Genomic DNA, 23,138 nt, shown 5'->3' with positions numbered 1-23,138 from the left:
GTGTTCCATTTAATCTAAGGAAGATTTTGCAAATTTTCATTTACAATATTTGGCAAGCGGTTTTTCATACCCTGTATATCACAGGTCGATTTCAGATATATCGTTTGAGAGAGTTACCAATGTAGAATATTCGACCAAGAAAAAATTTCAACTGGACTTGGCACCACTTTATAATTTCAAATATTCTGAGTGACGAATATTGGAAAAAAAAACCTGTCATGCTAGATATCTCGAAAACCGTCAATATTTTCGAAGTGCAGATATACATAAAGTTCATTTTATTTTCTATGAAGAAACCGAAAAAGCGATAAAAAATATAGGTTGCCATTTAAAAAGACACAGTTGGGATCCGCCCAGAAAAAATCGAACACCCTGTGTGACCGCCAATATTTTTATTTTGTCGAGCTCGAGCAATAAGGTAATATTATAGAAAATTAGATTCCTATCTGCTTCCTATATAGAGATATGGAACACCGCGCCACTGTTGCAGGACCCTGTATATATATATATATATATATATATATATATTATATTTCCAATATTTCGACAATGGTTATTGTCATCATCAGGGAGCTAAGATGATAGACTTTGAATTAATACAGAACTTAACTTAATAAATGAATACTTACAATGTTAGTGAGATTGGTCGCAATTATATGAACGTTGTAATCATGATAAAAACAAATAACAACTATACATATACAAGACATATGAATTAACTGAAAGCTACAATAAATATATATATATATATATATATATATATATATATATATATATATATATATATATATATATATATACGTTAAATAAAGAATAATCATTAAATTTTATTTGAAAATTAAAATATGAACGTTGTAATCGTGATAAAAACAAATAACAACTATACATATACAAGACATATGACATAAGTCAGTTTTTTTATTTAGACAATTTCGTGATTGCGAAATGTAAGTCATTTCAAGGAATAATCTTTTAAAAACATTCCTCTCTCTAGTCAAGATTTTTACTGAGTTAAAATCCATTATTATAAACATGTTCACTAAGGGCACACCTTTCTGGATGAAGTCTACAATCACTTTTGTGTGAAGATATTCTGTCTTTTAATAATCTGGCAGTCTGACCAATGTATTCAGCACTGCAACTTATACAAGGGATACTATAAACCACTTGAGATTGAAATTTTTTTTTGGATTTTATCTTTTAAGTTTGAAAAAAGGGAATTAATTGTTAAAATAGGTTTGTGTGCAATTTTTATATTATCATATTTTTGAAAATTCATGTGAGTTTGGGTGTAATTTCACTGGTATATGGTAAGGAAGTAAAAAAATAATTATTTATCTGAATTTCATTATTATTATTGATATCAATGTCCTGACTTGGAGAGATTGAAGGACGAACGTTATGATCTATTTCATTTGGGGACGTGTTAAACAATATTTTGTTCAATATGGTTTTAGGATATGAATTTTGTAAGAAGAGGTTTAAAAGGATTTTGAAATTTTTTAAATGAAAGGACCAGTCCGAAAGTCTGATAACACGTTGTTTCATTTGTTTGACCAAATTGACTTTTATTGATTGTTTATGTAGTGATCAATAGTTCATGTATCTACCTGAACTTATTGGTTTTCTGTACCAGTCAATAAGTACGGTATTAGTGGAAGTGCGAATGAGTTTGGTGTCTAGAAATGGAACACTTTGTTCATCGTCTTCCTTTTTGATGGTAAATTTTATGTAGGGGTCATTACTATTGAAGATTTCAACAATTTCTGCGACTCCTGTATAGGGAAGGGCAAGGATTATGTCATCAACATATTTTTTTATGAAAAAAACTTGGTAAGGAAGGACATTTAGGACATTGTCTAACAGGTCATCCATTACATAGTTAGCTAGAATGGGACTTATTTTGGCTCCCATTGGGCTCCCATTTTGGCACTCCTCAAAGGAGTGCCAGAAGATGACAGTACTACCAACTGTCGAAAGCGCTCGCAGATAATTAATAGAAGATATAAAGCTTCAAATCCTTTTTGTAGAATTTAATATTGAAATACTCAAAATAAAGGAAAATTAGTTGCATCAATCAATAAAATATAAATATATATATATATATATATATATATATATATATATATATATATATATATATATATATATATATATATATATATATATATATATATATATTAAAAGTCAATAAACATTGAATGTTACAAAAATACAAACTGAGTACTTTCTGTTCATAAATCAAGGAACAATTGTATAATCAAAGAACGTTAAAATAATGCACATACACTTGCATAAAAAATGCATCTAAAGAATAAAATACATTTTCTCTACCATTTATATTTTATATTGCTGTAGTTGTGGATTCGTTACTTCTAAAGCCATTTTGATAACCAAATAGTAGCTTCCGGCTTTCTAAAAATGAATTCAACTGAATATTGAATGAGGCATCAAAAATTTTTGCGAAATGTGTCTGAAGACAAACTTTTTGATAGATTATGTCCTTTCGGCACCTTTTATTTTTGTAAATTGGGATTTACTTTGATGTTTTCAACGTTTCTGGATAGATTCCTGCCTTGAAATTTTCATTTATAATATGTAACAATGGTGTACTTATTATTTATTCGACATATTTTATAGTTTTCCTGGAAAATCTATCGATACCTTGAGCCTCTTTACGTGTTGTTTTTCAAATATAGTCATCAATGTCTTTGGGTGTTGTTGGTCCAAAAAAGAATATGAAATTATGGTTAGGAGATAATATAACTTCATAAGGATTGGGTTTAAGGCTAGGGATATTCATAAAATGATTACTGAAAAGATTACAGATATTTTCCAAGTCATTTGTTCTTGCACTTCACGTTATGTGTTGGACAGTCGATTTTGAAGATATCGTTTTTGCTTAATTTATCAGTTTCCATCTTTCTTTCATTATCTACATTGGGTGCATTCCGTATTCTTTTATTATTAAAGGTAAATTTTGCCTCTTTCAGTTTATTTTTATCAACACGCTTATTTATCACCTGTATGTATGTTTGTTTGTAACTCTCAAGATCGGGATATGTTTTTGACAGAATTATCGTCATTATTGCTTGATATATCCGCGGGCAGATGGCGCTGTATGTAACCTCCTTGATATAATTCGAACTCACTTCACTACACTCTTCATTTGAAAACAGTTTTTTTTCATTAACATGCGCGCCTTATTTGTAACCCTCTTTTGCGCGCCTGCCGCCTTCCTTGGGCTTAGTAGCTGATTTTTCCTTTCCGGAATCGGAAAATATCAATGGTCATTATTTTTTCTAAACAATATACGGCTGATTGATCAAAAAGTTTAGGTGAAATGAATATAGTTCAAAAAGACTAAAAAACACGCTTTTATAGCATACAAAACTAAAAAATAAAAAATAAATATAGTTTAAAAAAATTAAAAATCACGCTTTCAAAGAACATCGAACTGAAAAGTTGAAAATAAATTTTTTAAAATAAGCTTAAAACTATAACGAACGAAAAATACTAGTATTATTATATATTGTGAAAAAAGCGTGGGCGCTTCGCACCATATTTTTTTTATATCAAGCGCCTGTTGCTTTTTCACAATAATAATGATAGTATTTTTCGTTTCGTTATATATTTCTGGCCAGTTTTCATTTTTTATAATGTTCTTGAATGTTATCAAATTGCTCTCTGATAGCTCACGTACGAACAACATCTTATTTTGCTTATTATCACCAATGAGTACATCAAACTGACAAATTTGAAATGTGTGATTAGCATATATTGTACGGTGAAATTTGAGAACATAAAATCATTACAGCTAGCACTTCCATCTGTGATACGTGTTGCTTGATTAACATGATTTTACATTCCAAACTCACTGAACAAGTTGTTTGAGAATTTGAAGAAATCAACATTTATTTTGTTCCCTTTTTTTAATGTTTTTTGTAACGCCAATGTTTATTGAAATAATTGAATTTGGAATTGTCAAATAATGAAATTTGTAATTGTACAACATTCACGAATTGAAAACAGTTTTAGAAGCTATAAGCAGCCCAGTTTCTTAGTAGAAAGTAAGCGGTTCAGACTTTAGTTTTTCAATAACATAATTTGGTAGCAGAGCGTCGTTATCGCAATAAAAAACATAACATAATTTGGTAGCAGAGCGTGGTTGCTGGTCATCGCTTATGATTTACCAGCAGAAACAAGACAACTAGTAGGACGCAGGTAACCGGCCCATCCAGCTTTCGCTGCAAGATCAGGACGGTGCCTATTGCGAGATCTTCGAAGCCTTTCATAAAGTGAGTCCATTCCTATCCTTATTATCCTCATACCGTTTCCTTTAAGTACTGTTTTTGCCAGCTTGGGAACTGTGTTCGCTCTTTATATACGATTCGCTGTCAAAGTTCAGTCAAGATGTGTGAGAATAATAGAAAACGGGGTTCATTAAAGGCAAAGTTAACTATATTCTCTAAATATGTGGATGATGTGAAAGGGAAGTAAGACATTTCAGACCTTGATATCATTCAACTAGAAAGAATTGAACAAACTATGATTGAATTTGATCAAATTCAAAATGTCATTGAGCGTTCGACAGATGAGTTAGAAAGTGAAATTTCCGAAAGACAGTCATTTGAAGACTCTTTCTACAACCTTACTTCAATTGCAAAGAAAATTATAAAAGATTTTGAAATTCTTTCTAATCAAGATAATGTTTCTTCTCATTCCTCAATTCTTTCTCAGCCATTGGCGAATAATTCTATGGTGGCGCGACTCAGGTTATAGGTTCTTTCGAATTTACATAAAAAAACTATGCAGTGGCGTATAAAGCTATGCTTGAGCGCTTTAATAATAATAGAATACTAGTTCAGAATCATGTCAAGGCTTTATTTAATATGGAATCTTTGAATAAGGAATCAGCAGATGGCATAAGAAAATGTATAGATACTGTTTCAAAACATATGCGAGCGTTGGAACAGCTCGAACAACCTACGGATAAATGGGATACACTAATAATTTATTTAGTGACAACAAAATTAGATTACTCTACACTACGCGAGTGGTAGGAATATAAAGCGGATAACAATTTACCGGCATTAAATGATCTTAAAATATTTTTAAAATCACGAGCTGATTTATTAGAAACTTTATTAGGTAAATGAACTTGAAAAATCGGCTAAAGCCAATATATCTAAAAATTTCGTTGTAACCGATTATAATAAGTTCAAATGTGAAGTTTTCAGCAAAGAACATTGCATACAAAATTGTTTTCAATTTTTGCAATTGCCGGTTCACAAGACATTAGAGAAAACAAAAGCTTTAAAACTGTGCTTTAATTGTCTACGACCCGGACATAATAGCTATATTTGTCGTCAAGGAACTTGCAAAAAATGCAACTCAAAGCATCATACTTTATTACATTTTGAAAAACATGTTTCGAATGTATTAGATGTTAATAACGACGACCCATCCAGTAATAATGTTTCAACTTTGTCTTCTCGGGTGTCAGATTCACACATCCTTTTGTCTATGGCATATATTCAAGTATTAGATGCGAACAAAGTTTCTCATACAGTTCGTGCATTGTTAGATTCAGGATCACAATCAAGTTATATTACAAAAAATATATGTAGACGATTGAATTTAATCACTAATCCAATTAATTTATTAGTTTCTGGAATGAGTCACTCAACTTTAAATATAACAGAAAAATGTAATTTAACAATTCAATCTCTTCACAATGAATTTTCTGAAGATATTACATGTTTAGTTATTCCTCATATTTCCAGCGAGTTACCGAGTGTATCTCTCATCATTGAAGACTTGAATATTCCTAAAAACCTGATTTTAGCTGACCCGTCATTTTCTGAACCAAGCCAAATAGACATGCTTATTGGGGCCAATTTGTTTTGGAATTTGTTGGCAGAAGGTCAAATTTCGTTAGGAAATAATCAACCTGTCCTACAAAAAACACGTTTGGGCTGGTTTGTTTCCGGTCCATGTAATAAAGTTCAGTTTTCAAATAAGACTTGTAATTTTAGTCAAATACGCGATATTCAATTTCAATTATCGCGTTCTTAGGAGTTAGAAGAATGTACAGAAAAAATGTGGTCAAAAGATGAGATGGCGATACGAACACGCAAAGTACCGATTTCATTCTTTAGAACGTAAATTTCAAAGGCAACTCAATTTGAGGGAAGAATACATAAAATTCATGGAAGAATATGAACGTTTAGGACACATGACTAAAATGAAACAAGGTGGTGCAAATATTTTCTCAAAATTCTATTACTCATCATGCCGTGTTGAAGGAAGATAGCATTACCACAAAACTACGTATTGTTTTTTATGCTTCTGCTCCAACAAGCAGTGGTTTTTCACTAAACAATATTCAGCTAGTAGGACCAACAATTCAGAATGATTTATTGGCAATATCATTACTACTTAGACAGCATGCGTATGTGGTAGCAGCTGACATTGAAAAAATGTACCGTCAAATTTTAATTGCTCCAGAACACCAATGTTTATAAAGGATTCTCTAGCGTGAGAGTTCAGATAATCCTTTAGAAACGTTCCAATTGAATACTATCACCTATGGAACGACAGCTGGATCTTTTCTTGATATTAGGTGTCTCTTTCAACTAGCTCTGTAAAATAAAATTAAATATCCGGAATATTCTGATATTATTCAGTCGGATTTTTATGTTGATGATTTACTGACTGGTGCTGATTGTATTGAAAAGACAGCTATAATAGTAAAAGGGATGTCTAGTATTTTGAAACAAGGTTGTTTCAATTTGAGGAAATTTTACTCAAATGATTTTAAAACCTTGAAATATGTAACAGCGGAAAACAATTGTTCGACTAAATTGGTGAAACTGGGAGACAATGAATATGCAAAAACATTAGGCTTGAATTGGTGTCCAAATACGAATAGTTTGGTATACAGAATAAATAATGAGATAGCTAATAACAAGATAACCAAACGCGTTATTTTATCTAGCATTTCTCAAGTGTTTGATCCGCATGGATTATTAAGTCCATGTATAATACTGGTCAAAATTCTCCTTCAAAAATTGTGGATAGAAAAGGTTACTTGGGATCAAAAATTTCCTCACAGTATAAGTGTATTTTGGTCTGAATTCCAAAATAAACTTACCAAACTAAATGACATCTGAATTAACCGTCACGTGTTATGTATTGAACCTCTAAGTATTGAAATGCACGGTTTTGCTGATGCTTCTGAAAAGGCATATGGAGGATGCATCTACTTAAGGTCAGTTAATAAACACGGAAATATAGAAGTCAATTTACTCTGTTCAAAAACTAAGGTCGCACCTCTAAAAACAATCAGTTTGCCTCGTTTGGAATTATCGGGTGCATTAATATTAGCACGATTGGCAAACAAAGTATCGAAATCATTACGGCTAAATATCAACAAAAGATTCTTCTGGTCTGATTCAAATATAGTCCTGGCATGGTTGAAAACACCACCGAACAAACTAAAAACTTTTGTGAGCAACAGAGTAGCAAAAATACAAGAACTAACTAATAGTGACATTTGGCGTCATATTCCTAGCAGTCAAAATTCGGCGGATATTTTATCTCGCGGATTGATGCCTGACGAAATAGCGAATGTTCAGCTGTGGTAGCATGGTCCATTGTTGCTTTCAAAAGGTTGTGAGGATTGGCCAAATTAAGTTAATTCATTGAAAACAAATGAATTACCAGACTTAAAAAAGGAAATTCAGTTATTTACAATACAAAATCTTGAAACCTTTTCTTTTGAAAACTTTTCCAAACTGAATCATTTAAAAAGAGTTGTGTCATGTATTAATAGATTTAAGTCAAACTGCCAAAAGAATGTGCAGTCTCGCAATTTCAGTACATTATCCGTACTCGAGATTGATAAGGCTTTTAAAACACCTTCAAAATTAGCTCAACAACATTCATTTTATAATGAAATTCAGATCATCACAGGAAACAAAGAAATTATCAGAAATAGTAAAATTCAGAATATAATCCCATTCCTTGATGATGACGGTATTCTGAGGGTCGGAGGTAGATTACGAAATTCATTGTACAGTATCGATAAAGACATCCAATCATATCAAGTGCTAATCACCATCTGACTAAATTAATATTCGAGCATGAGCATTCTAAACTCATGCATTGTGGTCCACAGCAATTATTGGCATCGTTGAGAGAAAAGTATTGGCCCACTGGTGGAAGAATCCCTGCTAAAAAAGTAATACGACATTGTGTTAAATGTTTTCGCACTAAACCTATAGGGATACAGCCACTCATGGGTCAATTGCCTGCGTCTCGTCTACAGCCAGCTCCGCCTTTTAATACTACTGGAATTGATTACGCGGGTCCTATTTTGGTCAAAGATCGTAAAGGTCTAGGATCAAAACTCAATAAGTGTTATATAGGACTGTTTATTTGTTTTTGCCACAAAGGCGATTCATTTAGAATTGATTTCAGACTTAACCAAAGATTTTTTTCTGATGGCATTTAGAAGGTTCGTGGCTCCGACAATGGTTCAAACTTTGTTTCTGCTAGATCTCATTTGAAAGAATTGTGTAGGTTTTTGTCAGATCATAAAAACGAGTTAGAGAATGAAATGTCTGAATTCAATATAAAATGTGATTTGATTCCTCCTTATTCACCTTATTCTGGAGGGATTTGGGAAGCTGGAATAGAATCCGGCCCATCTAAAAAGGGTTGTTGGAAATGCGTATTAGACTTTTGAAGAGTTAAACACAGTTCTTGTGCAGGTAGAGGCAGTATTAAACTGACGGCCCCTTTTTCCCATTTCCTCCGATCCTGAAGATTTAAATCCTCTTACCCCGGCTCATTTTCTTGTGGGAAGACCCTTAACTACCATACCAGACATGAACTCCAGAGAGATTCCCATGAATCGAACGTCCAGATATCAACTCATCCATCCATCCAGTGTCATCAACATTTTTGGAACCGTTGGCAGAAAGAGTATATATCCGAACTCCAACAGAGAACTGAATGGAAATCGTCCCAGAGAGAATTGAAAATTGGTTTCTTGGTCTTGATAAAGGAAGATAATTTACCTCCTTTGAGATGGAAGTTGGGACGCATTATTCATCTATATCCCGGAAACGACGGTGTCAGCAGATTCGCTACGATCAAAACATCAATTGGTGATATCATGATATCTCATGCAAAGTTATGTCCACTTCCAGATTCTGATTCCAGTTAGATGTTGGAAGAATACGTGAGGCCTTTCAAGGCGGGGGACATGTTTGAGAATTTGAAGAAATCAACATTTATTTTGTTCCCTTTTTCAATGTTTTTTTGTAACGCCAATATTTATTGAAATAATTGTCGTAATTGACGTATTGACGTAATTATCAACTAATAAAATTTAGAATTGTACAACATTCACGAAATAAAAACAGTTTTAGAAGCTATAAGCAGCCCAGTTTCTTAGCAGAACGTAAACGGTTCAGATTTTTGTTTTTTAATAACATAATTTGGTAGCAGAGCGTCGTTATCGCAATAAAAAACATAACACAAGTTTATAAGTTCGTTCACTTGGTCATTCATATGGAATATATTGATATTGAAGTCATCACAAACTATAAAGTAATCTCGACTTGTATGTACATCACACATGAGCTTAAAAAGTTTATCAAGGAATAATCTCACATTGCTATTAGGAGTTCTATACACAGTTATTATGAAAACTTGGAAAAAATTAAAGGTAGAATGATAATAATTCATTGTATATTTCATTTGTTTATAAGATATTCTGCACAATCTGGTGGCGCCGCATATTTTTTTTGTCGAAGTCTACAGTAAAGTCGTGGCTCATTTATATCTTGTCGTCCTCATCACTTACCCTCACTAATGGATTTTTATTGTAATAAATCCAGTAAATATCAATTTATTTTCATTTCCTATTGGTAATACTGGCCTGATGTTTTCTTCTCTACTATTTATTTTCCTATTTTCTTCTCCACTATTTGTTTTCCTATCATTTTGTTTAATTATATCAATTCCGGCTTCTATGTTCGCGGTGATTTCTCCTGAGGGTATTATCGATGGTGATACGCTGAAATTTCCCCCATTTCAGTAAGTTTCGATATTGTATCCTTATTCACGAATGTACCACTAGAAGAATTCCTCAGCTACATAAAGGATATCTTTCCACAAGATATCAACTTATTTCGACATTCACTAGCGACAACTTTCAATGAAATAAAACCTCTCATGAACAAGTTCATCGAGTCGCCATGGGCAGTTCACTTAGCCCAGTAGTGATATTTCTACATGAAAAAATTTGAAGAGCCATCCAAACCTCAGAAAACGACCGAAGCACTGGTTGTGGTATGTAGATGACACGTTCTAAATCATCTGAAAAGCTTCCATCCGAAAATCCAGTTCACCATGGAATTAGAAAAAAACCTCCAAATACCATTCCTTGATGTTTCAGTTATCAAGGTAGGCAATCAACTAGGCCATAAGGTGTACAGGAAGAAAACACACACAGATCGATACCTACATAATGGCTCAAACCATCATCCAAAACAGAAACGAACCATCATCAACACCGTAGTGAACAGATCTTCGAGAATATATGAAGAAAGGTACGTCGACGATGAAATAAAATACCTAATAACTTGTTTCAAGCTAATGGCTACGACAGAAAAGACATAATCCGCGCTACGCGTCCAAGGGAGACTAAAAGAAATACCAGTGAAGATCAACCCCAAGGTACTGCCATACATAGGAAGTGTCACCAACCGAATTGGGGAAATTCTGAAGTGGGAGAAAATTAACATTGTCTTCAAACTAACGAAGAAAATATCGGATTATCTGCGATCAGCAAAAGACAGCATAGACCCACTCAAATCAGCGGGAGTTTATAGGATTCCATGTAATTGTGGTGAAGTCTATATTGGTCAGACAAAAAGAAGCATTGGTACCTGCCTAGTCGAGCACAATCGGAGTTGCCGATTGGGATAGATCGAGAAGTCTGCAGTCCCTATACATGCACTATCTGACGGGAAACACAATATCCTGTTCGAAATTACCGAGAGGCTAGCAACGTCAAATCATTATTCAATAAGAATGTATTTAGAAGCCATAGAAATACACAAACACTAAGACAACTTCAACAGAAAGGAAGAGAGAACATACCTTTCAAGATCTGGTACACAGCATTGAAAAGCGCCAAAACGAAGTCAAGAAATCCAAATCGCGCGGGAAGTAAGCGCGAACCCGCCAATAGTGAAAGTGCACGAAAAATTAGCACTATAGATGAAACAGCAGAAATGAGAGTTCAGTTTCACTTGACATGTCAAGAAGACTACTTCGATCACGTCACTGAAGATGACTGCCGCAGTTGCAGTCGGAACGTTTGAGAATTATAACCAAAGAAGACCACGGCAAAACCCGGAAGTCAACCAAAACATTGACGTCAGCCGTGAAAGCCTACATTCGTATATAATTCATTGATGTTCGTTATTGTCTGTCTTAATGTTTCTTCTATTCTTGTATCTCTTATTTGTTGTGTTTCTTCTGCATTCTCTTCTGTGGAATTTTCTGGTTGTTTGCTTTTCTTGTTTCTCCTGGTATCCATGTTCGTTAAATTTGAAAATATATGTATTTTTCAGGACAAAAATTTTATTTATTATTATTATTGTTGAACTGAGTTGAGCTGAGCTGCGAAAATTTGAGCGGTTAAGCTGAGCAATTGAGTTGAGCAATAGAGCTCCGCGTTGGGCGACAATTTATTATATATTTATAATGGATGTTTCGTAATAGATTTGTTTTCATTATTATATAAATTTTAATTTTGTTGATTATTACTATTTTACTTTTCTTTAGAGATTCTTTTGTTGAATTTATATCCCAATATCTCACTATACTTGAATATTTTTCAATATCTCAGGTGAGTTCACTTTGCTTAATGTAACTTACAAAGAACAAGTTCTGTTAATATATCTGTTGGTGAAATTTGAAAATACTCAACAAAATACCATCAATGAACAAATTTAATACAATATCCAAAAAGTTTTCAAAAAATATTCAATACTCAAATTATTAATAGTGAAATTTAGTGACGAAGTTTTAAATTAGAAACACTAGATTATTATAGGAACACTACTCTGAATCTAAAATGTCATCTATTGTCTACTATACCAACTACACTATCAATTGTCCTATGTTATCAGTTGAATAATTGCAATTTCGTCTGAACTTTAACAAGCTGATTCTAGAAACTTGCCTAGTGATAATGGAAATTTGTTCACATATGTATATGACTAATGATTTGGAAAAGTTCGAACTTTTTATATTTGGCATAAATGCCTGGTCTCTTTATGTGTCTGTTGTCTTTCGATAAAGTACTCAGTGGAATACAGGAACTGGACTTTAAGCAACTGGAAAATATGGTCTGTGATTTTTCTTGTTTTCCCAATTTTTGATCTTCTGAGGTATTTTGGATTGAATTATGCTGATCAACTTATGATGCACTGTTTGAAACCTTTGATGTAGTAATGAATATTAGTTTTTTCCCAACACCAAATCGTTATTTTTTACACCTCGACACGTGCTTCGATCATCAAGTGATCATCTTCAAAGAGGAAGATTAAAACTAGATAACCCATACAGGTAAACCATCCAGGCGTACCAACCATACAGGTATACCAACCTAAATTAATTTTACAATTTTGCCTTATCTATTATTTTACAATATATGTTTATATGAAACAATTTTCAGCTATATAAAAATTAATTTCACAATATTGCCTATCCAAATTTATTTTTGCAATGTGTCCTTATGTAGTAATCAGTAAACCCAATAACATTATTTTATTTTATTTTAAAAAGCTATAGGTCCGTCATCGTTATTCATAATATTATTGTGTTTACTTATTTCTACACTCTGATAGGCATCTAGTCGCCTGTTGTTGTTAACTTGTCTAACTAATCTTAATGAACTGAAGTCTATGGAATGGTTTTGTTGCAAAATATGATGGGCGACTGCTGATTTTTCAGGTCTTCCATATTTTGAGTGTGCTATGTGTTCCTTATATCTTACTTTAATAGATCTTTTTGTTTGTCCATAATATTTTGCATCGCAGTCCTTACACGCAATTTCGTGAATTACAGACTTTTCCGAATTCTCGACTTCCGAGAAAGTTCTTGAGGATATCCCCAGCAAGTACGAAAACATCTCATATACATTTCGAAACATAACATTGAGGACATTAAACCTCCCATGCCATGTACTTTTGATATCACATAGACATGTATATAACCTCCGAATTTCCGCAACAAGAGCATTTAAAAGTATGTCAGTTAGATGTCAAAAAATACTTTTAAATGGATGTTTTCATGATATTATCGTAGGTATGTCATACTGAGACGTACACGTTACATACCCAGAGGAACTTCTGTCCTACATAACTTACAGATATAATTGATATATTATTTCTAGTCATTGAAAAGCAATTATTTAGATCTGCTTACTACATACATGTTACGTAAAAATGTGATGTCACTAGCAACGATCGTTGCTAGTGTTGAAAGTTCGATTCAATATATGCCCGATTTCTCGAAGGAACTAGTTCGAGAAAAGGTCAGAAATCAAATCTCCAAGAACAAGATAACACATAAACGGAAGCATTCAATAAACAACAATAAAAACCAAAAGAAATTTATCGAACGATTGAGAGAAAAGGACGTTTTTTATTTGAAAGCCGACAAAGGTAACAAAGTAATAATTCTGGATGAATCGGACTACTACGAAAGGGTCAATACTCTTATTACGAATGAACCGTATGCGAAATTGTCCAAGAACCCGTTACCAAAGATGATTGGCGAAGTAAAAGACGTCCTTAAGAAATGCGACAACATACTTACTGAAACGGAAGTTACAAGTTTCCAACCCAACGGTGTCGAAACTATATTGCCTCCCAAATATCTACAAACCGGGAAAATCAATGCGCTCCATCGTGTCAGCTATTGGAGGTCCTACCTACCAAATAGCAAAGTGGCTCACTAAGGAATTTGAAACCTTGTCTATTGCTGAACCAAGTTTTAGTATAAAAAACTCTTTAGAGTTCATACAACATACAAAAAACGTGGTTCTGCAAGAAGGTGAGATTTTGGTTTTTTTTGATATTAGTTCCTTATTTCCTAGCGTCCCAATTCCACAGACCTTCCAATACCACAGGGAATTACTAGAGAAAAATAATTTCAATAAAAACGAAATCGATGAATTCGTTTCTCTTAATAATTTGTGTATGAAACAAAATCGGTTCCAGGTAGAAGGTTGCTTTTATGAACAACAGGAAGGAATGGCCATGGGAAACCCCTTGTCCCTCTACCTGGCAGACCTGTTCATGAGCAGATTCGAAATGGAAACCAAAGAAAAGTCGAAGTATTTTCCTAGGATTTGGCTAAGGTATGTGGATGATATTTTCGCGATATTCGATATCAAAAAATCGAATATTGACGACTTTGTATCCATTTTAAATAATAGATGGCCATCAATAAAATTCACGTATGAGTTAGAAAATAAGGGACAACTACCATTTCTTGACATTTTGGTAATGAGGAGCCAATATGGAGGGTTAGAATACAATATATTTAGAAAAGAAACAAGCACGTACAGGTATATTCCTGACAGTTCACATAACTGTGGACAGCACAAACGTGCTGGGTTGAATTTTTTAGTGCATCGTCTTTTGAGTTTCCCTCCAATACATGATAGGTTCACAAAAGAAAGACGTACAATACAGGAAATAGCAGCCACTAACGGTTTCTCGAGGGGTATTGTAGATGACATAATAAGGAAGAAGAACTTTAGGTTAAGAATGAACGAAATCTCGACTTTCAGAAACGACAAAAACCAAGATAAGTACATCTCAGTTCCATACCACCAATATACGAGGAACTTTGGAAAGATTTTCAAGGAACTAGGTATGAAGGTGGTTTTTAAAACAAGTCAGAGCCTTTTGGGAAGTCCAAAAGACAAAGTCGAGAAGTCGGAAAAGTCTGGAATTTACAAATTTGCGTGTAAGGACTGCGATGCAAAATATTATGGACAGACAAAAAGATCTATTCACAGACCATATACCCTAGACGGTTCACGTAGGTTACTTCACCTTGAATCCCTTTTTTAGTACCGATACAAATCTTAAGATGGCACTGTAAATTTGTTGTTTGGTTTTATGTCACGGACCCACATATATTCTTGTGGTTTGTGATGTATGTCAAAAATAAGAAGAAGAAGAACATGTTTACCACAACAAATGTTGCGTTCCTTATTGCAAAAGTATATTCAGTATAAGACATGCGTTCCCTAATCCAGATAGAGATATAAATAGGTTCAAGAAGTGGATACTGGTAATTAATAACTTGGAACTGATGGAAATGGACCCAAAAGAAGTTTACGGTTCTAGAAGGCTGTGTGATAGTCATTTGGAGGCAAAATACATTTCTGCTTGGTCTCACAAGTTATTTGGGAACGCTGTTCCAACTCTAAATCTTCCTGGTGAGTAAAAATTTTAATTCGTGAAACTTAAATGAAACAGACTTTTTTTATAGGTTCAACAGGCCCAAATGATGTATATGATACTCCATCAACATCTAAGTCTTCAAATAGTTCTTCTCAAGAAAGTACTCAATTTAATGAATTAGTCATTGAACGAATTGAACGAATCTTCTCACAGTATTGAAGGTAATGAATATAAACATACAGACATATATCGAATTCTTTTGGTAGAACTCGTGCAGAGTCAGTGTATTACTCTCTTTTTTCAACACTCTACATTTTAAAAGATAGAGATACATGAGTTCTGTCAAAAATTTCATATTCATATTGGCAAAAATTGATGCGTGAAATCTGAGTTCATTGGATAATAGCTCTTGGTATGAAATTAGCGCATAGCCATAGTGCACCTTTTTCACCTCGATAGAATTATTTTAATGTAGTTTCAGTATAACATTAGCGTTATAACATTATTTTTGAATTAATAAAATTTGATCTCTTTTTTAGGTAATGCAGGCAGTGCACTATTGTCACCATATCAGTTACTGATATCAACTGGGATTGCAAAGCATACAATGACACCAAAAAAGAAAAAAATGTATGTTGCACTGCAACAATTGCGTAAAAAGTATACCATGGAAAGAAACAAGAAAAAATCATTCCGGCGTAGATTGTCTGAAGCTGAACAATTTAAAAGAGCACATTACCTCGAAGAAAATGTTGCCAAATTAAACAGTATGGCATCTATACTTATTCAATGTCAGCTGCGGAATTCTAAGCAACGTGAACATATAATCAGAAAAAATGTTTAATGTTGAAATGTTCTGGATAAAAAATCTATAATAATTCAGCTGTTTTTTTAAACCTTATTGCCCTGCAACATAAAGCATTGTTTTTGGAAATTTCAGCGTATTGTTTAAAGTCCACACAACACTCAATATAAAGTGTAGTTTGAGACTCTAAACAATACGCTGGAATTTCCAAAAAACATTTGAATAAAATGAATATTCCAACTATACACAACATTTGAATATCCCGCATCCGTCACAATGGTACTGATACAAATCTTCAGATGGCGCTTTTTTCCGTCTCTGTTGTTTAGCATTGGCGTGAACCGTCTAGGGTATATGGTCTGTGGATCTATTGAAGTAAGATATAAGGAACACATAGCACACTTAAAATATGGAAGACCTGAAAAATCAGCAGTCGCCCATCATATTTTGCAACAAAACCATTCCATAGACTTCAGTTCATTAAAATTAGTTAGACAAGTTAACAACAACAGGCAACTAGATACCCATGAGAGTGTAGAAATAAGTAAACACAATAAGATTATGAATAACGATGGCAGACTTATACCAAAAAGCATACTATATAGCTTTTTAAAATAAAATAAAATAACGTTATTGGGTTTACTGATTACTACATAAGGACACATTGCAAAAATAAATTTGGATAGGCAATATTGTGAAATTAATTTTTATATAGCTGAAAATTGTTTCATATAAACATATATTGTAAAATAATAGATAAGGCAAAATTGTAAAATTAATTTAGGTTGGTATACCTGTATGGTTGGTACGCCTGGATGGTTCACCTGTATGGGTTACCTTTATAGCATAAATAGGGTTAGCTCGCATTAGTTTCTAGTTTTAATCTTCCTCTTTGAAGATGATCACTTGGTGATCGAAACACGTGTCGAGCTGTTAAAAATAACGATTTGGTGTTGGGAAAAACTCCAGTAATATTTATGCTGATCAACAATTGGGTTCTGTTTGTTAACTAATTGTTTTTATGACTTTTGAATTAATTTTGATGCCATTTCTGGAGCAACAATCAAACGTGGCTTCACCCTCAAAACTTCTTCATTAATCTCAGTTGCTGATAAAACAATTGAAAATCGTTTCTTTAGTTACCATTTAATATTTTGAACAAGTTCAAATTTTTAAATTTATTAAATACAGTTCTACTTCATGTACAACCTTGATAAAAACACCTAAATTTGGCTACGTTTCTCTATATCAACTTACAAAATTTATATATCTCTACTTATTTATAATTAACTTAATTTTCTCAAAGCATCATCTAAAATTCGTGAGATTCCCTCACTATCACCATTGTTAACATTTTCTCATAGAATACTAATATATTTCAATGAAAAAGTTTACTGATTATATTTCAATTATATTTTCAAAATCTACCTGTTTTGCTAAAATTAATTAATATGTTTTGGCATAAAATGCCAGTAGTCAATATATTTGTAAATTATTTGTTTTCCTAGAAGTAGTATTGTATTGAATTTTTTTATTCTACATATCCTACCAGAAATTATCATTCATCTTATAATTTTTGTAATTACCTACATCTAATGGCCACTGACAGGGGATCTATGATTTGGTTACATAACAATGAAAAACATAAAATTCAGATTAAATTAAACAGTCGACAGTCAAGGAATTGTATCACGACACTGAGCTGGTTAGTTAGGCCGAAAATGTCTTAGTTCCACTAAGTTTGTGTTTGCGGCGAGTTGGGCTGTAGTGTATTCAATTTAAAAATATGCACTCAATTGTGAGTCTTGCATTATCACAGAATTCACAAGTAGAGGAATTTTGTGAAGACCACAGGTAACCGTTAGTGAGTCGAGAGTGGCCTATTCTGAGTCTTCTCACAACACGTTTGTCATTTCTTGTCATTGGGGGCAGGTCCAGCGCAGAAACTGTGGGTTGGATTATATGTAGTTTGGTGGTAGAATGTGTTTGCCATGTTTGTATCATTGTTTGTCGAGATGCCGCTTTCAGGTCTTGGTGGAGTTGGATTCGCTCCACGGGCAAGTCGGAGAAACAAGCTTGTTTCGCTGTTTGGTCTGCGTGTTCGTTACCTGTAATTCTTACATGAGAAGGGATCCAAATGATATTCACATGGACACCTATGGTATGATGATGGTGGCAGCTTTCGAGGATATTTTGAGCCAAAGAATGATGTGAGTAGTTTATTTTTGATAGGGTATATTGATGAAGGGAAGTCTGTACATACGTCAAGTTCACTGTTATCTTGTACTGGAGACCTCAACACTTGTAGTATTCCATATGGTTCAGCTGTGTGTATACTACTGTGGAAAGTTTGTATGTTGTTATTATTGTATCGAGTGTAGTAACAGCACATCCGGTACCATTAACTTCTTTGGATGCGTCAGTATAAAGGAAGACTATGTTAGGCTTATCGCGCTTATTGTTTAGGCATGTGTTCAATAATGGCGGTTTTTTGGTCCATGGCGGAGTTTAAGAAAGTTTTATAAGAGTTATAGCTTTGAGGTTGGTGTTTCTTGAAATAGGGTATAATAATTGTGGAGATGAAAGCAACGTTCTGGGTCTGTTTTTGGGAACTGATTGTATAGAATCAATTAATTCAAATACCGGGTTTTTGAGTAAGCAGATACCCTGGAGAAATAAGATAACAGTAGGTATTTTCGTCTTATAAAGAGAGGAGGTTCAGAAGATTCAATATGAATGCTTTCCGTCGGACTGTATCTGAAGGCACCTAGACATATTTGTAATGCTGAGGTTTGGATTGTGTTAAGGTATTTGAGGTATGTTTTGCAGGCATTCATAAGAAGGATACTTCCGTAATCCAGTTTGGAGCGGACTAATGATCTGTAAGTCTGTATTTATTCCCTCTTCTGCTCCCTATTGATAAAGATTCCTGAACATGTTGTCTCTATGTGAGCCTTTTATCAAAGATAACTCCCAAGAATCTATGTTGATCAACCACTAGTAACTGGTCCCCATTGAGATTTAGTTGTGGAGGTAGAGGATTCAGTCTTTTGCTAAACTAGATTACTTCAGATTCTGTTGTTGAAAAGTGAAAACCGTATTTGAGAGACCATTTGTGGATGCTATCTAGGGCCTTCTGAAGTAAGGTGCAAGTACTGGAAAATACAGTATATATAAATGCCATTTGTAACAACTTTAGAAGATCTGTTGGTGAAGAAGTTTTGTAGAAAGGAGTATATTTTTCCAGTTAGTTCAAAAACTATGAATTTTTCGAAGATGGTAGTTTTACGAATCGTGTGGAAGGCGCTGTCAATATCTAGACTGAAGGCAGTGAGGTCTTTTTTACTTTCAAATGCTTATGAGATGTCTGTATGTTAAGTAACCAAGTTATCTAATGTGCATCAAACACCTGCCTGTTCTGTAGTTAAGAGGTTGTGCGATTCTATGTACCAATGTAAGCGTCTATTAACCATTTTCTCGAGAATTTTGCATGGAGCACATGTTAGAGGAATTGGTTTGAAAGAATTGGGTAGATTGGTATTTGAGTTGATATTTTTTATTGGTATTATGGTTGCTTCTCTCCATAAAGCCGGAAACTGTTGACTGTACCAAATTTTATTGTGAAGTTCGAGCAGTTTAATTCCAGTTTTTGACTGTAAATATTTTCGAAATATCATGGGTATATCATGAGGTTCTGAAAATGTGTTCTTTGAACTGGATAGGGCTGAATTCAATACGGAAAGTATGAGAGGAAGATTGAGAGAGTGAAAAATATCGGGAATGTGTTCAGGATATGGATTTTTATTGAGTTTGGAGGTTCGGGATTGGATTTTCTTTTGTTTTGAAAATGTTGGGCAAGGATGTTGGCAATTTGTTGGTCACTGGTGGTGTCTTCACCCTCGTAGGTTAGGCCAGGAATTATAATTGGTGTTTTTTTTTTCTCATCTGTCGTATCTTGGTCCAGATTAAAACAGGTGAGGTATCAGTGGTTATTTTCTCGTGTATTTGTTCCACGAGTCTCGTTTACTGAGTTTCAGGACTCTTATTGATCTTGCTCTCCTTTTCTTGAAATTTATTAAGTCTGCCTCATTTCTGGTTCTTTGGTTAAGCACCTTTTTACTCTCCATCACTGCCATATTACAGGCTTCATTCTACCAGGTAACGGTTCGTTTTGAAGGGTTAATAAAGTACTTTCATATAGATATACCTATTAGTTGTAGTTGGCCAACAGCTTCATCAATTTCATTCGAAAATTCGATATTTTCTGTATTTGCCTTTAGTGTTTGGCTGTAAAGTTCCCAATTTGTTTTTGCAATATTCCACTTTTCTTTAGTTATATTGATTCATTGTCTGAGCTAATAATAGGAAAGTGACACAGAGGTTCTCAAGCGTGTACCATGTTAGTAAGGGTGCCGTTCATGGATCTGAAATGCTGAGGTCTATTAAGGAGAAGGATCCGGATTATACATGGAAATCTGTGCTGCTATCAGTGTTGAGTAGATTAATATTGCAATTGTTGATCAAGTTTTCAATCATTTTATTTTGCCTCGACCAAACGTACGTTCTGAACTCCACATTGTATTGTGAGCATTGAAGTCACCTACCAAGATGAACGGTGAGGAAAGTTGGTTTATTAGGTCGGTTATCTCTACACAAAAACTGTGTATCCGCCACTGGCTCGAGTTTTCGTCGTGGCTTGGCGAAAACACTTTTTAAAAAGGAGTTGAAAAACTTAGAAATTGGAAAATGACAAATTACTTTATTCAGTGTTGTACAAAGGATAAGCAAAGAGTGACGAGAGGCGTCATTACAAACAGTTTCATACAAATGCTTATCAAAATAGGGCTGATACAGCATCCGTCCGGGAAGTCGCTGTGGTGGGCGTTTCTAGAGGACATTGAGGTCCATAACTCCTCCATCCTTAGAGTGAAATTCTGGGGTTAATTTCGGAATTTCGGGAAGTTCCTTCGGCTTTTCCTTCTTTTGGGGCATCCGGTATGGCAAGGCATCTAATTGGATAAAATCGATAGGCTGCATACAGGATGGCTATAAAAAATATAACATATAAAATTATAGTCCAAATATCAATTGATTTCTGATCGATTGGTACATCTTGAATCTTCTTTATTTCTTTTTTCTTGATTTCTAGTGTTTCTTGAATATGCTTCATTTCGTCCAGGTTAATGGCTTCCAGTTTAATTGGGTTGATATTTTGAAATTGAGGATTTAAATATGAATAATTATTTTCAAAGTTCAATTTTGGAAATTTGAATGGTTTAAATTCAATTGTAGGGTTTTGAAAACTTCTCATTACTGTATTGTCTATTTTCACTTCACATTGAAAGGTGAGTTCTAAAATAAAAGTTCCTTGGAGAGGAATTGATTCTCTACTATTTTTGCGAGTTTGTTCAGCGACCTTTTGGCTTGGTGTGATAATGATCCATTTATTTTCTTCAATTTTTGTATTTTTGTTCGATTAATCATTACAGGCACTGGGTTACAGTTTGTTAGTTTCTTTAAATATTTGAGGATCTGGATTTCACAAGGGGCTTCTTCTGTGATTACTTCTGGATTGTTCAATTGGCATAAGAATTCTTCATTTATGATTTCATTGCAGCTTGTGTCGAAAAGTACATAGTTTTCTTCATTTAGGATAAGATATTTAGATTTAGGAATAATCGTTTTAGAAGAATTATTCTTTGGAGTTGGCAAGGAGTATAAATGATAATGATTATAGTTCTCCATTTCGACTATCGGTATTTCAACAATAAAGATTATTTTGTAATGTTTCGAATATGCTTTGATATCGATTATCTTTTCAAATAGTAAAATGTTTTCTATTTTAGGTTCAAAGGGTAATTTATTTGTAGTCAAATATTTGGGAATCTTTTCGACTTCTTTTAATATCTCATTTGGTTCAGCCATGGAATTATGAAAAATATTCAGCTTCGAAAAAGTGATAGCAATTTCTATTTTCTCTAAGATATCATAAATTGCTTGGAATGCAGTGGTTATTTGTGAAATCGTTAATTGTATTATTAAGAATTGATTCATTTCAAGATTCTTGACTTCTTGAGTTTGTATGAGTTTTTCAATGATTTCTAATCGAGAGTTCAAGAGTTCTTGATTATGCATAAGAATTTGTGTATTGTTTCTAAAATTATCAATTGATCTTTGTAAAAGTGTTATGAGAGTTTTCATTTTGTTTTGATTGGATGAGAGTATTTCAATCGCTCTGTCATATTTTTCCGCATCATTTTGGTCTAAGTTACCAGTTATTGATCTGATAATTGATCCTAATCCATCAATAAGACCTCGTTTTTGCTTTCTTCTGATTGAAGGATCAATTTGATAAATTTGCGTTATTATTTTCTTTTCTAATAATTCTGTCAAATAATATGAGTTGTGAAATTCAACTTGATAGTTACTTCCTTGTGTTTTATTATCAATTGTACTTTTTAATTGGTGTAATCTGTCTCTTAAAATATTAAATTATATCTGTTATATCGAATATTTGAATAAATGACCATTGGTCTATTTTATTTTGAGCGTTTCCTAGTTTCAGTGGTAGTAATCCGGGGTTGTCATTAAGTTCATGAAATGTTGGTGACTTCATCTCTGCGTTGCTTTGGATGAAGAGTCTGAAATAAGAAGTTTCTTTCTAAGCTCTTTAATATGAAAAATTTCCTTTCTATCTGGGTATTGTTTACTGGTAATTTCTACTCTATTTCTATCTAATATTTTCGTTATAGTATAAGGTCCTATAAATTTATTAAGTTTTTCATTTCTTTCCTGTCGATTTTGTTTAAATACAGTTAATCCTA

At 33.5% G+C, this 23,138-nt stretch overlaps 2 long non-coding RNA genes across 2 annotated transcripts in view; one reads left to right on the top strand and one right to left on the bottom strand.

The window, feature by feature from the left end:
* Positions 1–23,138, bottom strand: part of LOC111511730 (uncharacterized) — a 205,399-nt gene that overhangs the window by 37,000 nt on the left and 145,261 nt on the right. The gene's annotated exons all lie outside the window — the stretch shown is intronic.
* LOC141480628 (uncharacterized) lies at positions 15,348–16,329 on the top strand. The gene is made up of 3 exons (XR_012464453.1): positions 15,348–15,544; positions 15,598–15,730; positions 16,049–16,329. It is a non-coding gene; the product is annotated as an uncharacterized lncRNA (long non-coding RNA).

The sequence above is a fragment of the Leptinotarsa decemlineata genome, unplaced genomic scaffold, assembly GCF_025532065.1.
Source record: "Leptinotarsa decemlineata unplaced genomic scaffold, Ldec_3_MD MMD2_P_RNA_scaffold_9, whole genome shotgun sequence".
In the NCBI taxonomy this organism is placed as follows: Eukaryota; Metazoa; Arthropoda; class Insecta; order Coleoptera; family Chrysomelidae; genus Leptinotarsa; species Leptinotarsa decemlineata.
The sequence above is the reverse complement of the archived record's forward strand: the minus strand, read 5'-3'. Positions and strand labels throughout refer to the sequence as shown.